The 14,736-nt window shown below is 40.1% G+C and overlaps 1 long non-coding RNA gene across 1 annotated transcript; it reads right to left on the bottom strand.

Annotated features, from left to right (window-relative positions):
• Positions 1-731: 731 nt before the first annotated feature.
• On the bottom strand, positions 732-13,540 carry LOC123568435 (uncharacterized). The gene is made up of 3 exons (XR_006691809.3): positions 13,450-13,540; positions 13,213-13,361; positions 732-2,028 (listed from the first exon to the last, which is right to left on the bottom strand). It is a non-coding gene; the product is annotated as an uncharacterized lncRNA (long non-coding RNA).
• Positions 13,541-14,736: the final 1,196 nt, after the last annotated feature.

Here is a 14,736-nt window from a genome sequence, read left to right as displayed (position 1 = left end):
ATTCACTATCACGAGAATAGCACAGGAAAGACCATTCCCCAAGATTCAATTACCTCCCCGTGAGTTCCTCCCACAACATGTGGGAATTCTGGGAGATACAATTCAAGTTGAGATTTGGGTGGGGACACAGCCAAACCATGTCAGTATGCATCAGAATCATTTAGAGATTTTGAGATGCATATCAGTATCATTTAGAGATGCATATCAGTATGCATCAGAATCATTTATATATATATATATATATATATTTTTTTTTTTCCCAAACTCCTAGTGGGTACAGTTTATCTTGCCAGATATTATATTGCTAGGCCCAGCTCCAGAGTTTCTGTGTTAGTAGATCTGGTGTAGGGCCCCAGAGTCTGTATTTCTGAAAGGTTCCCTGGTGATGCTTATGCTGCTGGTCCAGGGACCACACTTTGAGAAGCACTGTGTCAGGCACTAAGCACCCCAAGAATTCTAGGACCTCTGCAGACTCCATGTCTTTTGGTATTTTTCTGGGAAGTACCAAAGTCCAGCTGTCACAGAGTAGGACATGGGCAACTGACAATCGTCCTGGCAGTTTGTTGTCACATCCCAATTTCTCAAGCACTGGGAAATCAGACTGCAACATATTTGGCATTTTGAAGTCAGTTATAGCTGAATCATCTAAATGCCTTTTGATAATTGCTAATTGACAGAAATAGACTCAGAAAGTCATACCTTTTCCACTATCAGAAGACAAAAAGCAAACATGGACATAACCTATCTTTATTGATATATATTTGTGTCTATCTATATGCCATTATACATACTTACATCATATACATGATATATATTTTTATTCATCATGAAATAAAAATCTTTATTGATATATATTTATACCTATCTATATTGATATATGTTTTATGTATCTATATGCCATTATATATATACTCACATTGCATACAAGAAATATAAGTATGTGTTTGTAAACACACACACATATGAATGAGAGAGAGAAAATGCTCCATAGCAGCTGAAGATAAAACAGAAAGAATCACCCCAAGGCAGCCTCACAATTCAGGAACAGAGAACCAGTAACCCGGTGGAGGGGCAGGTGGCAGAACAGGTGCAAGGGTACCAGAGTTAAAGTCAGAGTCCGCAAGGTGCCCCAGGTGCACAGAGATGAAGACAGAAGGGTCAAGCTCAGGACAATGTGGTTAAATTATGGCAGAGAGTGGCTGGCTGAGGCAATATTTAATGACCCAGGCACTCACCTTCACGATTTATTGGTGACCAATCTCAAGAGAAAGGTGACTTAGCACACTGCTTTGCCCATTCTAGGTGTCTGGAATTGTTTTTAAGGAGTTAAGAGATATTTGTGACATTTCTTTGGATCTTGTTTGCATGATTATTTAAAAAGTTCAGGGACTATTTTCAGGGACTTCTCATGCATTAATTCAAGAACTATTTACTGATTATATACTGTGCTATAGTCATTAAGTATCCAATGGAATAAAAAAAGCCAGGTGTCTCCCATCGTGGGGCCTATTGTCTAATCAGTGAGACTCAGTGACACAGACATTGACCAAGGAATCTCCCAAATAGAGGACAGGAAAGTCCTGCTATGGAGAATGGCTCTCGGTAAGTCTGAAGCAGAGTGTAGTACTGGAATGAAACCCACCCGGGCAGCTGGAGACAATGCCCGTGGGATGCGCCCCCGTACACTGAAGCCTCGACAGTGAATAGAGCTTCACTAAAGAGAAGCAGTCTTTTGCTTTCACATTTCAGCAGTATTATATCATGTCATCCTCCCAATGGCCTTGCCAGGTGGATGATGTTATGCCCAGTTTGGAGGAGGAGGTCGAAGCTAAGCAAGGGCTGTGAGCTCCACCCAAGCCCAGAGTTTCTGGTTCCACAGGTCAGGGGCGGGCTGGCAGACGGTTTGTCTTTCTTGATGAGTGTCCAGTGAGGTGGCTGCTGCTGATCTCAGGATCACACCTGAAGAAACAACCTCTGAGCTAGAGCCGCAGGAACAGCCCATTAGGAACGTGACTCCCGTTTAGAAATCTGTGGTATAAGAAAACACATTGGACCCTGTCAGGTGATGGTCAGGCTTTGCCAGATCTCTTGCTCCTGTGCATGACTCTGTCATCCTCGATGAGCAATTCCATCCTGGCATCAAACTTCATATATCCTTTCATATCCAGTTCAAAAGACATCTTCTGCGGGAAGCTTTCATCACCCCTACCTCCCCCAATTTTAGCTACACTAAACTCGCATGTCAAATTGTTGGTATCAGCTTTGGTTTTCACCATAGCCTTCCACTATAGTTATCAGTTTGCAGAGATGATGCCTAACTCATTTTTGCATTCTTGCATCATGACTTTTTATAATGTCTTGCATAAACAAAGGCTTCAATGTACATGGATTGAATGAAAATGTTAAGTATTTAAAGTCATTCAACTGTGTATTTTCACATTTTATACACTAATAAGCTCATGAAGCAATTTGAGCAGGAATATTTCCCCCTAAGTTTTAGAAAAGGAAAAAGAAGATTACAGGCACAAGTAATGTAAATGACATACCCAAGTACCGTAATTGTGCAATCATGGGTCTCTGCAAAAACACAACTGGCACATTCAAATTTGGTATGGAGGAGGGTTTAAAAACACATTGTTTACAATGACGTGTAGTATTTAGGGAAAACAACAAAGATGAAGCAGGACCAGGAGTGAGAAGCTATCACCACCCTGCAGCAGAGACCGAGAGGGGGCATCATGTGGAAGGAGTGCCCTGACTCTAGAAGAAAGTTAGCACCTGTGGTCATCTGCATCAGGAGAGCTGAACATACAACCCCGCCCCCATCCTTGATCGCTTGCAGAAGGCAAACGAGTCTGTGCCCATGGGCCTCTGGCATGCTGCAGACTGAAGGGGATGGACGGAGGATCTGGAAGGGCAAACAGGACACCCAGACATTGATTCCAGCCTCCAATTTCTGTGCATTTTTTCCTCAACCCTGCTGCTTCAACAATCTCATAAATCTTCCTGTTAAAAATGTCTACCATGTGGAATGAAGATGGTTTATTGATAAAGACAAGACAGTTTAGTTAAGTTTTAGATGGAATTGCTTTAAGAAAAGGCTCATTTTAGAATTCACACTTTCAAACAAACTTTCTGCTTTATGGATGTTAGTTTCTTAAAAAAAAAAAAAAGTCAACAAACCATAACACTGAAAACGTTGTTTCATCCTAGCTTATTACAAACTGCCTCGTTGAGCAGATTGTACATTTATACTCGATGGTAGGACTTAACATGCACTGGGATAATGATAGAAAAATGAAATGAATTTCAACAAATAATCAAGGATGCAGCTTCAAAAGACTGGTGAAATTCTTGCTATGATAATCTTTTTTTTTTTAAAGTCATGTATATTTTATGAGTCTGAAACAACTAATTCCAATAAGTCTCTGGGCTATGGAAGCAGAAAAGGAACACGATGTAATGTAGCATAGCATAATATATGAAGCAATCATTCAAACATAGCTTGCAGTACATACGTCAATAAACTTCTACTGTATTGAAGTCAGTGAAGTATAGGAGATATTCAAGCAGAAGATGTTTATTCAATGCATTGTAAAAAATCCATTTTTCTTTGGCTTGCCAAATGTGCCTGAGAGTTACTACTAATTTATCATGAAAAAAAAAAAACCTGCCTCTGTGATAAAGGCAGAGAAAACTGGATAATTTCTCATGTTGCTCTTTTGAACTTTAGTAAGATGCCATGGAGTTGAGACTATAATGATCATGGTTTATTGGGTGGAACCTTGCCTTGACTCAGTGGAGGTCAAGTTAGTGTCAAGAACACTGGCCTGGCTGTCAGAAGACTTGGGCTCCTCTCTCAGCTCTTGCAGGAGCTAGCTGTACCACCAGGAGCCTCTGGGGGTCTAATTGAGAGAATCAGATCATGAGCTTGGTGGTCTCTTACAACGATGGAGTTTGTGATTCTCAGGGATGCTGGCAAATCTCTACCGTGTTCTGTAGGATCTCCTCTGGGCCAGCAGCTTTCTCCTCTACCAGTGGAGAGTGCTCACTCTTCACAAAATTTGATTGACAGTGACTCCTTTCCCCCTGCCTCCGAACAGCTCAGACAGCAAAGGATGCCACAGAGAACAGTGACTTGCGAAGCCCCAAATGGTAGGTGTAGGTGAGTTTTTAGGTATAAATTGGAGAATCTAGTGGAATAGTTGTTGTATTTGATTTCCACCGTTACATAAAAAATTATCACAAACTTAGCAATTCGCATTTATTATCTCATGATTTCTGTGGGACAGGAAGCGAGGCATAGCTTAGCCAGGTTCTTTGCTCAGAGTCTCACAAGACTGTGCTCAAAATATCAGCCAAAACGCTTTTTCTTTAGAGGATTCATGGGAAAAGGTCTGCTGCCAAGCTCCCGCAGGTTGTGGGCAGAATTCGTTTTCCATGTGGCTGCAGAACTCATGGTTGCTTCCTCCAGGCCAGCAGGGGAGCATCTCTCTTGAGGGAGGGGCCAGTCCCTTTGTCAAAAGCTTTCACTGATTGTGTCCTGCCCGCCCAGCATAATCTCCCATTTGATTAAGGTCCCATCTGATTTGGGCCCTTAATTACATTTGCAAAATCTCATCACCTTTGCCTTACGATAGAACTTAATCATGGGAGTGGCATCCTTTTTAATCAGAATTCCCTCCACACTCAAGGACAGGAGAGTATTCAGGGTGTAGACACCAAACAGCAGGATGTTGGGGGTCATCTTACAATTTCTATCCAAATGCAAAAAAAAAAAAAAAAGGCTACTTTATATATTCCATTCATCAGTGAAGGCCAGAAGCTCTAATTCTACTTCCTTGAGAAAGCAGTCATAACTGACGCTCCCATGGTCTGAACTCTCCTGACATGGCTGAACCAGCCCTTTGGTCCCCACTATATTCTGTGTTGTGTTGATAGTTTATCATTTCTCTGACTGGTTTCTCCAAAATTGTCTGCAAATTATGTAAAAACAGAGATCAGGATGTTTAAATCTAAACTGTATTTATATTGAGCATGCCAACTTACACATGTAGTAGATAGTAATTAATGACTGATTGCTAGTATTATAAAAGTACTTGATATGTATACAGTTCTGCAAAGTTTACAAATCACTTTCAAATGCTTTATTTCATCGGATAACTCGGAAAGATAAATACAGCAGAAAGTACTTACTAAAACATACTTTAGTGGCATAAAAAAGACACACTTCAAATTAGCCATGTTGTAAAATGTGTAACATATAAGCGAAAAATGAAGAAATTTTTTTTTGCCTAAATTATACCTGTCTTTGCTTAGATTTTTTATAATTACTAAAATACTTCTAGGGGAGCAAAATTCCACTTTTTGTTTACTTTTTAAAACCCTCTGTTTTATTAATGTTCCACAAAAATAGGCCACATTTGTATTTAAGAAAACAACTTTGGGGAGGGATGGTCAAATAGACTGATGAATCAGTCAGCATAGACTAGACTGTTCTCATTTGTGAATGTATTTCCTCAGTTTTATCAGTTCCAGACTGGAATATTTTTTTCAGGATCATTTTACTTTTATTTAAATTATCTGTGGCCTCATCAGAATTTGCTGACTACAGATTCTGCTATTGTAAGTTTTCTTTAAGGATCATTATTTTTTTTAATTTAATTTTTATGTTAAGTTCAGGGGTACACATGTAGGTTTGTTATATAGGTAAACTTATTTAATGGGAATTTGTTGTATAGATTATTTCATCACCCAGGCATTAAGCCTAGTACCCATTAGTTATATTTCCTGATTTTACCCCACCCTTCCCTCCCGTCTCCGATAGGCCCCAGTGTGTGTTGTTCCCCTCTATGTGTCCGTGTGTTCTCATCATTTAGCTCCCACTTATAGTGAGAACATGCAGTATTTGGTTTTCTGTTGCTAAGTTAGTTTGCTAAGGATAATGGTCTCTATCTCCATTCATGTTCCTGCAAAAAACATAATCTTATTCTTTTTAATAACTGCATAGTATGCCATGGTGTATATTTACCACATTTTCTTTATCTAGTCAACCATTGATGGGCATTTAAGTTGATTTCATGTCCTTGCTGTTGTGAATAGTTCTGCAATTAACATACACATACATGCATCTTTATGATAGAAAGAATTATGTTCCTTTGGGCATATACCTAGCAATGGGATTGTTGGGTTGAACAGTTATTTCTGTTTTTAGGCCTTTAAGGAATCATCGCACTGTCTTAAACAATGGTTGAATATTCCTACCAATAGTGTATAAGCATCCCTTTTTCTCTGCAACCTTGCTAGCATCTGCTTTTTTGTGTGTGTGTGTTTGTGTTTGTTTGTTTGTTTTTTACTTTTTAATAATAGTTATTATGACTGGTGTGAGATGATATCTCATGGGCTCATGGGGGTTTTGATTTGCATTTCTCTAATGATCAGTGATGTTGAGATTTTTAAATGATTATTGGCAGCATGTATGTCTTCTTTTGAAAAGTCAGACTTAAGATTTTAAAGAAAAATATTCAAATTGTATAGAACTGTTCATTGTGGCAGAACTAATACCATAAGAAAAAATAAATGTAAATCTACAGATTTCATTAAAAATATATAAAGAGAATGTTAGTATAGCAAATGATTCACTTAAAAGATTGTAAGCCATACGATGCTACACTGCTGACCAAGGTAATGTTTCACCTCTCCCTTTACATAGAGATCATGGTTCACCAACATTTCCTGAGTGTCAGAAAGGCCATGGGAGGAACAAGAGGAATGTGGCAGAGTCCCTGACCTTAAGCCACTTCTACCTGCATGGGCCCCATGCAATTAGCTATAATCAGATGTTATGAGGGTGAGGTCAAAGCAAGTTGCATTTTGAACCCAGACAAAGGCTATAACCCCCCAAAAGGGAGAAGAGGACACTTTACTGGAAGGTTAAAGGTAAAGAATGGAGAGAACAACATTCTAAGCAGAGGGAAGAGCACTTACAAATGCACAGTGGTGCAAAAATGATCACAATCTATTGAGAAAGGCAATAGTTTGATTAGAGTAAGGGAGGTGAGAGACTGGACTGAAGAGATAGACAAAGAACAAATACCATTGCTTAGAACCCCAACATGTCATCTGATACATGATGCTTAGAACACTAAGCCATCGACTTCATTTAGACTCAGTGTACTCTATGTAAACATATAGTACACTAAGACATTTAGACATTACTATGACCATAGAGAGCTATTGAAATATTTTAATCATATTTTTAATTGTAAGTATTTACTCTGAAAGTCACGGGAAGGATACATCTTAAAGTTGTGAGTGGTGAAGACGGAGTGACTACTAAGAATATGACTGCAGTAATATGAGTCAAAAAATATCAGCCTTAACTAAAGCAATACCATGAGAGAAGGTATATTAAGTTTTTTGTTGTTGTTGTTGTTGTTTTTTAGACAGAGTTTAGATCTTGTCACCTAGGCTGGAGTGCAATGGCAGGATCTCAGCTCACTGCAACCTCCACCTCTAGGGTTCAAGTGATTCTCCTGCCTCAGCCTCCTGAGTAGCTGGGATTACAGGTGCGCCACCATGCCCAACTAATTTTTTGTGTTTTTAGTGGAGATGGGGTTCCACTATGTTGGCCGGGCTGGTCTCGAACTCCTGACCTCAGGTCATCCACCCGCCTAGGCCTCCCAAAGTGCTGGGATTACAGGCGTGAGCCACCGCGCCCAGCCAGTATTTTTTAAAAAATAAAACCTATCAGATTTGTTGGTTAATTCAATGTTTTTAGGTTACATCAAGGGAAACTGAAGGAGAAAAAGGGTAAGGCCAAGATTTCTCACTCAAATAGCTTGGGAGGTTTTGGGACTTTCATTGTGATAAGGAAACAGAAAGAAACAGATGTTGTAGGAAAAGAATGAAGTTATTTTTGTAATGTTGAATTATGGGCATCTGTGAAACCCAAATGGAGATGTGGAGCAGGCAGTTAGAGGTAAAGGTCTGAAACTTTGAGGAGGGTTTAGGTAGTGTTGAATTTGGTAAAGAAGGGTGAGGAAAACATTCTACACAGTGGGAAGAGGACTTAGAAATGTATAGGGGTGCAAAAATGCTCATGATATGTTGAGAAAGCCAAATAATTTGTTTAGAGTAAGGGGGGCGAGAAGGTGAGAGACTGGACTAAAAAGAAAGACAAAGAACATACACAATTAATATAATACATGGAAAGTTAAGTGCAGGTTTGTATTAGGTTGCCCAGAAATAATGAATGCTGTGGGAAAAGGAGAGGAAATCCAGCATTTAAACAGTATACGTGAAAAGAGAAACTGAGAAAGACTTGGAAGCAATGACCGTGAGTGTGGCCCCCAGAATGCTGCTATGGAAATTTGCACTAACCTGACATCCTCGACTGCATTTCTGGACTCTTATGTATATTTCAAAGTGCCAATTAGATGGTGTTTCTGCTCTGCTCAAAGATTTTTAGTGGCTCCCCATTGTTCTCAGCATAAGGACAAGCACCCTCACCAGGTCTCATAGAGCTGCACTGTCACACAGAACTGCTTTCAGTCCCATCTTCTCTTACCTCTGGTGCTTAGAGGTTTATCTTTTTCTCTTTGCATCCACCATTTTCCCAAATGCAGTCGCCATCAACCATGGTCTCCCATCAACTCTCTCTCAGTTTTTGTGTCTCCAGACCTCCTTTCCTAGTGGAAACCCTTCCAGAAGTATCTAGGAATGGTTTCGTGCCTCTCCTCTGTGCCCTCATGGATTTCATCAGGATGTATCATGTTACGAGTGATGTCGGTGAAGACCAATATACAGGAATGAACTGAAAATGAGATACTGAAGGCCAGATGATCCGTTTGGAAGCTGCAGTGCTCCATGTCCAGGGGTGGTGTGGTTCTGGACTAGAGCAGTGTTATCAGTTAGGGTTGCTTGGGTTGCAAGCCACAGATACCAAAATTAGGTAACTTAAGCAAAAGGGGAAGTGAGGGAAAGATATTGACTAGCTCAGTAAATCTACAGAACAGCTGGAGAACTAGGCGTAAAATAATGAGGAGCCAGGGAATGCCTAGAGCCTTGTCAGCCACAGCAACCCTCTCATGTGAGCACTCTGCTGGATTCAAGTACCTCTCACAGTGGTTGTGCTGTCTGCTACTTGGCTCAGACTTCAAAGTCTAGGACGGGACCACAGCATTGGTCTGTGTGGAGTTGCATGTCCGATCCTTTTGGGAGAGAAGAGAAAGACACTGTTTAAAAACAGTGTCATTTGTTGACTGTTGTTTCCAGTAAAGACAAGTGGTTCAATGAAGAAATGAAGCGATTCCCTCAAGGAAATGAAAGCAGCCTCGTATGAGAAACATGATTCTCAGAAGGAGTAATCAAGAGATAGGAAAGCTTGTGTCAAAAGGAGGTGGGATGCGTACTAAATGGTTTTTGTTTTAATCAGTAAGAAATGGTCACTCTGCAGTATAGAAACATAGGGAAGGGATTCTTGTTGCAGCAGTTAAGAAGGAGGAACTCACAGGTCCTTGTGATGATCTCACATGAGAATGCTGTCATGCTTTGAAGGTCGTCTGCATTCAAGGAAAAAATGCATCATCTTTTCCTTCAAGAGATTATATTCAAAGCCACTTGGTCATGTTTTCAAATTTCACATGACATTTTCCTCCAAATTTTGTTTATGTAGAGATCAGACATAAGAACAGTGTGCAGTGAGTTCTGGGAGACAGGAAACACATCACAGGAGCTAATCATACCCAGCTTAATTATTAAATTCATTTCCGGAGAAAAGGATGGGTCCTCCAAATTAGAATCTATGAGATGCTCTCAGGAAAAAGATTCCATACCAGGACCACTGGCATGCAGGTGTTGAGTTTCTGATTGGGGAGTTTCTATTGGGCCATAAATTCATTGTATGTCTTAGCATAAGTTACTTAGTTTCCTTAACTGTAAAGTATTTTGAACAAAATCCAAGGAACTCTTCTCAATTTTGAATAATATCACTCAACTATATAGATACTTACATATTGACCATTTTATTGCAAATTCTTCACTTCACAAACCTGTCTTCAGAAAACTGGAGAAGGTCAAGCAAAGCAATCAAGATGATTGAACTCAATCTGGGTTTCTTAACAAACACTTGATTTACAGATAAAGTGTACCAGATATTGAGTTGTATATGGGTAAAAACTTATCTTTATTCTGATGAGACAATGTCAATAAAGAATATACAAGTTCATTTAAAAATTTGTAGGATGTCTGACATTAAGTGGGGAAAGTGTTATTTATAGATGATAGAGAGATAGAAACTTGTAGGAAGTTTATTCATATGGCAAGCATGAATCTGTCATTTCCTTGAAAGATCTTTCCTTGGGGATGACTCATTCTTTCCAGCAAACACACTCAAGGATCAAGGACACACTTTCGATCCCCTATAAATAGCATACATAATAGTATGTACCTATGGAAGAAATAAATATTTGCCTCAAATTGTTTGGCTCCATATCCCAGTAATAAATGTTTTCTTTGAGTTATATCACAAATTGTGCCTGATCATTCATTATTTAAGAAGTTAAACTGGCTTCCATTGAAACATAGAATCATGGTTCTATGATTCCATGACTCCATTTACAGCGACAATTTGAAGAGAAACTTAAAAGAGCTGCTCCCTGTCTCACCTCAGCAAACATCCCCTTGTGTGTGGCTGGGCCTGGCAGCTAAGAGTGGAATACGCTAAAGGGTGAGAGGGACCAGATGTCTCAAAACTGTTACAGATCAAAGCCAAAGTAAGTGAAGCAAAGCTATGTGCACAGGGTGGACAGGGAAACAGAAGCAAAGCTATGTGTAGATGGTGGACAGGGAAACTAAAGCAAAGCTATGTGCAGAGGGTGGACAGGGACAGATCTGAAAACAAGAGAATGCCTCTAAGAATAAGGCAGATTGGATTGCAAGCTGTGTCCTGTGTGGACACATGGAGGCCCGTGTGAGCACTGCCCACGGAACTGAAGTAGCCATGGCTTGTTGCATGGACTGTTAGGCGTGTGGCGTCTGGTTCAGATTAAATTAAACTGGGGAAGTCTATGATAAAGTATCTTTACTTTCTTCTGTAAGGTCCCCCCGAACTTGCTACTCATATTGACTCTTTACTTTCTAGAAATTAACACAGAGAGGAAAAAAAAGAGCAGTTATAAAATTCACAGATTCATAAAAAAGAGGAAAATGTTCTCTCTTTTCTATCCAAGACAGGCAAATCTATATATAGCACTAAAATCCTAAGGAGGACATCATGTAATACAATGTTTAACATTTTCAACAACATTTGTAAGGTATATGCAATGTTAAGTTTTAAAGTCCTGTTTTACGCAATATTCTTTTACTATGTTCCTTCTGAAGGATTTCTGATGCTGTATAGCAGTCAACCTTTTTGTTTGAAACAGCGCAAGAGAAACTGTACTACATGGGTTTTATGTGTGACTTCTCTTCTGGGCTCTAAGTGCTTGAGATCAAGAAGAACGTCTAATATTTAATCATTAAATAGCCATGGAATTGTAACCACATCATTAACCTAACTCACTTTTATATAATGTACATATAAAGTTCTTTGTGATTTTTTTTTTTATTATTATACTTTAAGTTCTAGGGTACATGTGCATAACATGCAGGTTTGTTACATATGTATACTTGTGCCATGTTGGTGTGCTGCACCCATCAACTCGTCAGCACCCATCAACTCGTCATTTACATCAGGTATAACTCCCAGTGCAATCCCTCCCCCCTCCCTCCTCCCCATAATAGGCCCCGGTGTGTGATGTTCCCCTTCCTGAGTCCAAGTGATCTCATTGTTCAGTTCCCACCCATGAGTGAGAACATGTGGTGTTTGGTTTTCTGTTCTTGCGATAGTTTGCTGAGAATGATGGTTTCCAGCTGCATCCATGTCCCTACAAAGGACACAAACTCATCCTTTTTTATGGCTGCATAGTATTCCATGGTGTATATGTGCCACATTTTCTTAATCCAGTCTGTCACTGATGGACATTTGGGTTGATTCCAAGTCTTTGCTATTGTGAATAGTGCCACAATGAACATACGTGTGCATGTGTCTTTATAGCAGCATGACTTATAATCCTTTGGGTATAAACCCAGTAATGGGATGGCTGGGTCAAATGGTTCTTCTAGTTCTAGATCCTTGAGGAATAGCCACACTGTCTTCCACAATGGTTGAAATGGTTTACAGTGATTATTGAACGTATGTGTACACACACACACACACACACACACACACACACACACACACACACACAGCTTTTTTTGTAAATTATAGAACCCTGTTAATAGGGTCCTAATATTTGTATGTTGAGATCCTAGTTCCTGATGTCTTGAAGTGGTGTTTTCCGTGTCATGGGTCTGATGGCTGGGAGATAATCATTTTATAACTGACTCTCCCCACGGTGTCCCCACACTAACCCACACTGAAACTCATCTGCCACTTCCCACGCCCTCAGCCAGCCTGGAGCAATCCTCCTGCTGCCGTCTATCCCTGTCAGCTTGACGTCTTTCTATTCAACAGCATTTTTAGTCTTGTCTGCAAACTTAGAAATGACACAGTGCACCCCCTCTTCCGGATTAATAAGTAAAATAAGAAATAAGATTCATCCTGACAAGTATTTTATAAAACATTCATTAGTCCTTAAACATCTTTAAAGAAACTTGTTTTTATTGTTCTTGGTGGATTTTTTTAGCAGCTTCATGATAATTGAGATTGGAGTAATTTTAGATTTGCATGTTTGTTAAAATACTTTCAAAGGAAAAATAAAACTATAGCGTGATGAAATATTGGATCCTAAGATGTAGTAGGAGGACTTTAGAGGAACACAACGCTGTGAAGTGACCGTTACAGAAGTGTCCAAGACTTAAAAAGCTGCACCAGAGAGAAACAGTGAAAGATGACAGAGCCAGAGACAGAAAGAGAGAGGAAGAGAGAGAAAGAGAGAAAGAAGAGGAGAAAGAAACAAAGATAAAGAGAGAGACAGAGACAGAGCAAGACAGAGAAAGAGATGGAGGGAGAAAGAGAGAGAGGCAAACTGAGAGAAAGAGGGAGAGAGCTTAAAAAACAAACATGGAGCTGCCTTCAGCCTGGGTGCCCTGAAGGAAAAGGGCCAGCTCTGCAGTCTGTGTGGGGCTGGAGTAGAGGGGAGCAGAAGGGAGTGGAAAACAAGGACTCACCCCCTTTTCCTGATTCAGCTGCCGTTCCTTTGCTGTTTCCTGTGGCCGGTACAAGCGCTCCTAAAGGGTTCCTGGGAACAGCTGTGTGGCCGGCGCCTGCATAACCCATCCTCTCTTCACCTGTGCTCTGTTCAAGGCTCCTGGAAACCCTGCAGAAAATGCACTTCCTTACATGTTAGCCTCTATCACCACCTAATTCAGGGGACTAAAAGATTTGCAACGAAATCAACATATTACCTGTAGTTGAGCCTTCTTGGAGAGGAACCTACCTTCGCCCTGCGTACATATACCCAGTTGGCCCAGCGCATTTGGGGCACAGCAGGTGTCTGGGATGGCATCAGGCTCACGTGTCCAATGGCTCATCTTACATCACCTGTATCTGGGGAGGCTCCCCGATCAAAATGCATGCGAAGGTGAATATGAAGGATTAGCCAAGCACAGATGATAATGACTGCTACCATTATAGTAAATTTTATATACCATTAATATATATCATTATGTTAATTCAGCTATTTACAAATATCAGAGGTTTTAAGACTTCAGGTAGGACAGCAATCATACAGAAGGGCTCCTTCAATTAAATCCTCCAGGGTTGAACAGGGAACCACAGTGGTGCTAGCTCACCAATTTTTAAAGCTGTGGTTTGTTTCTGTTCCAGGATCTGAAGATGGAGCTTCTTTGATTTCAGTCTTTTATCTTCATATCAATCTAAAGCCAGTTGATAGGTATCTAGCTAAGGTTGCCTGTGTCTCCTGCATTTATAGATTGTTGGGGCTGTATTAATTTGCATGAAGTTGGTAGTTCACAAAGGGACAGAGGGTCGTTTCTCAATGTTTTTTTTTCTCCATTGAATCCTCCATAGGTCTCTATGTGATCAGCACATTTCCAGCTTAGTATCCAGTGAGACGTTTCTAGATTCATCATTATCTTAGTATCTGCTCCACATGTCATCAATTTGCAGAGGAAAAGTCTTGAAACAAGTGGCTCTAATTTGTTGTATTTTTGCAAAACTTCATAGTTTATAAAGTGCTATGGAAATTTTATCATATTCGATCTAACCGATATCTCTTAGGATCTATAGTAAAATGGTACAATCCCTATTTTACTAATAAAACACTATGTTGTGAGGTATTAAATGCTCCCCAGAGGGCAAGGACAAGCTCTGGCTTTTCCAGTTAGGTAAGTCTGCAAGATGATCATTCTCAGCTTCTGTCAAAGTTTTAATGTGTCCTCACTAACTACCAAGGGAAACATATGAGCATGCAGAATCAGAAACTGGCTCTCTTTGGCTTTGTGAGTCAAGACTGAACTCAGTGAATTTTCTTTATTTTTGATTTCAGCTCCAGGGTAAGATTATGTTAGTGAATGAAGGAGTTGACGAGGTGCTGCTTTCCCCTTTTGAAAGCAAAGGCTCAACAGAAAACCACGTGATGTGTGGCTACCTGACCAACACCCAGCCAGCATCTTGTCAGTTCAGAATCATTAAGTGGACATCTTCCCTTCTGGGTCCTGTACACTTGCATT

Source organism: Macaca fascicularis, chromosome 13, assembly GCF_037993035.2.
Source record: "Macaca fascicularis isolate 582-1 chromosome 13, T2T-MFA8v1.1".
Classification (NCBI taxonomy): Eukaryota; Metazoa; Chordata; class Mammalia; order Primates; family Cercopithecidae; genus Macaca; species Macaca fascicularis.
Note: the sequence above shows the minus strand (reverse complement) of the source record. Positions and strands in the feature narration are given on the sequence as shown.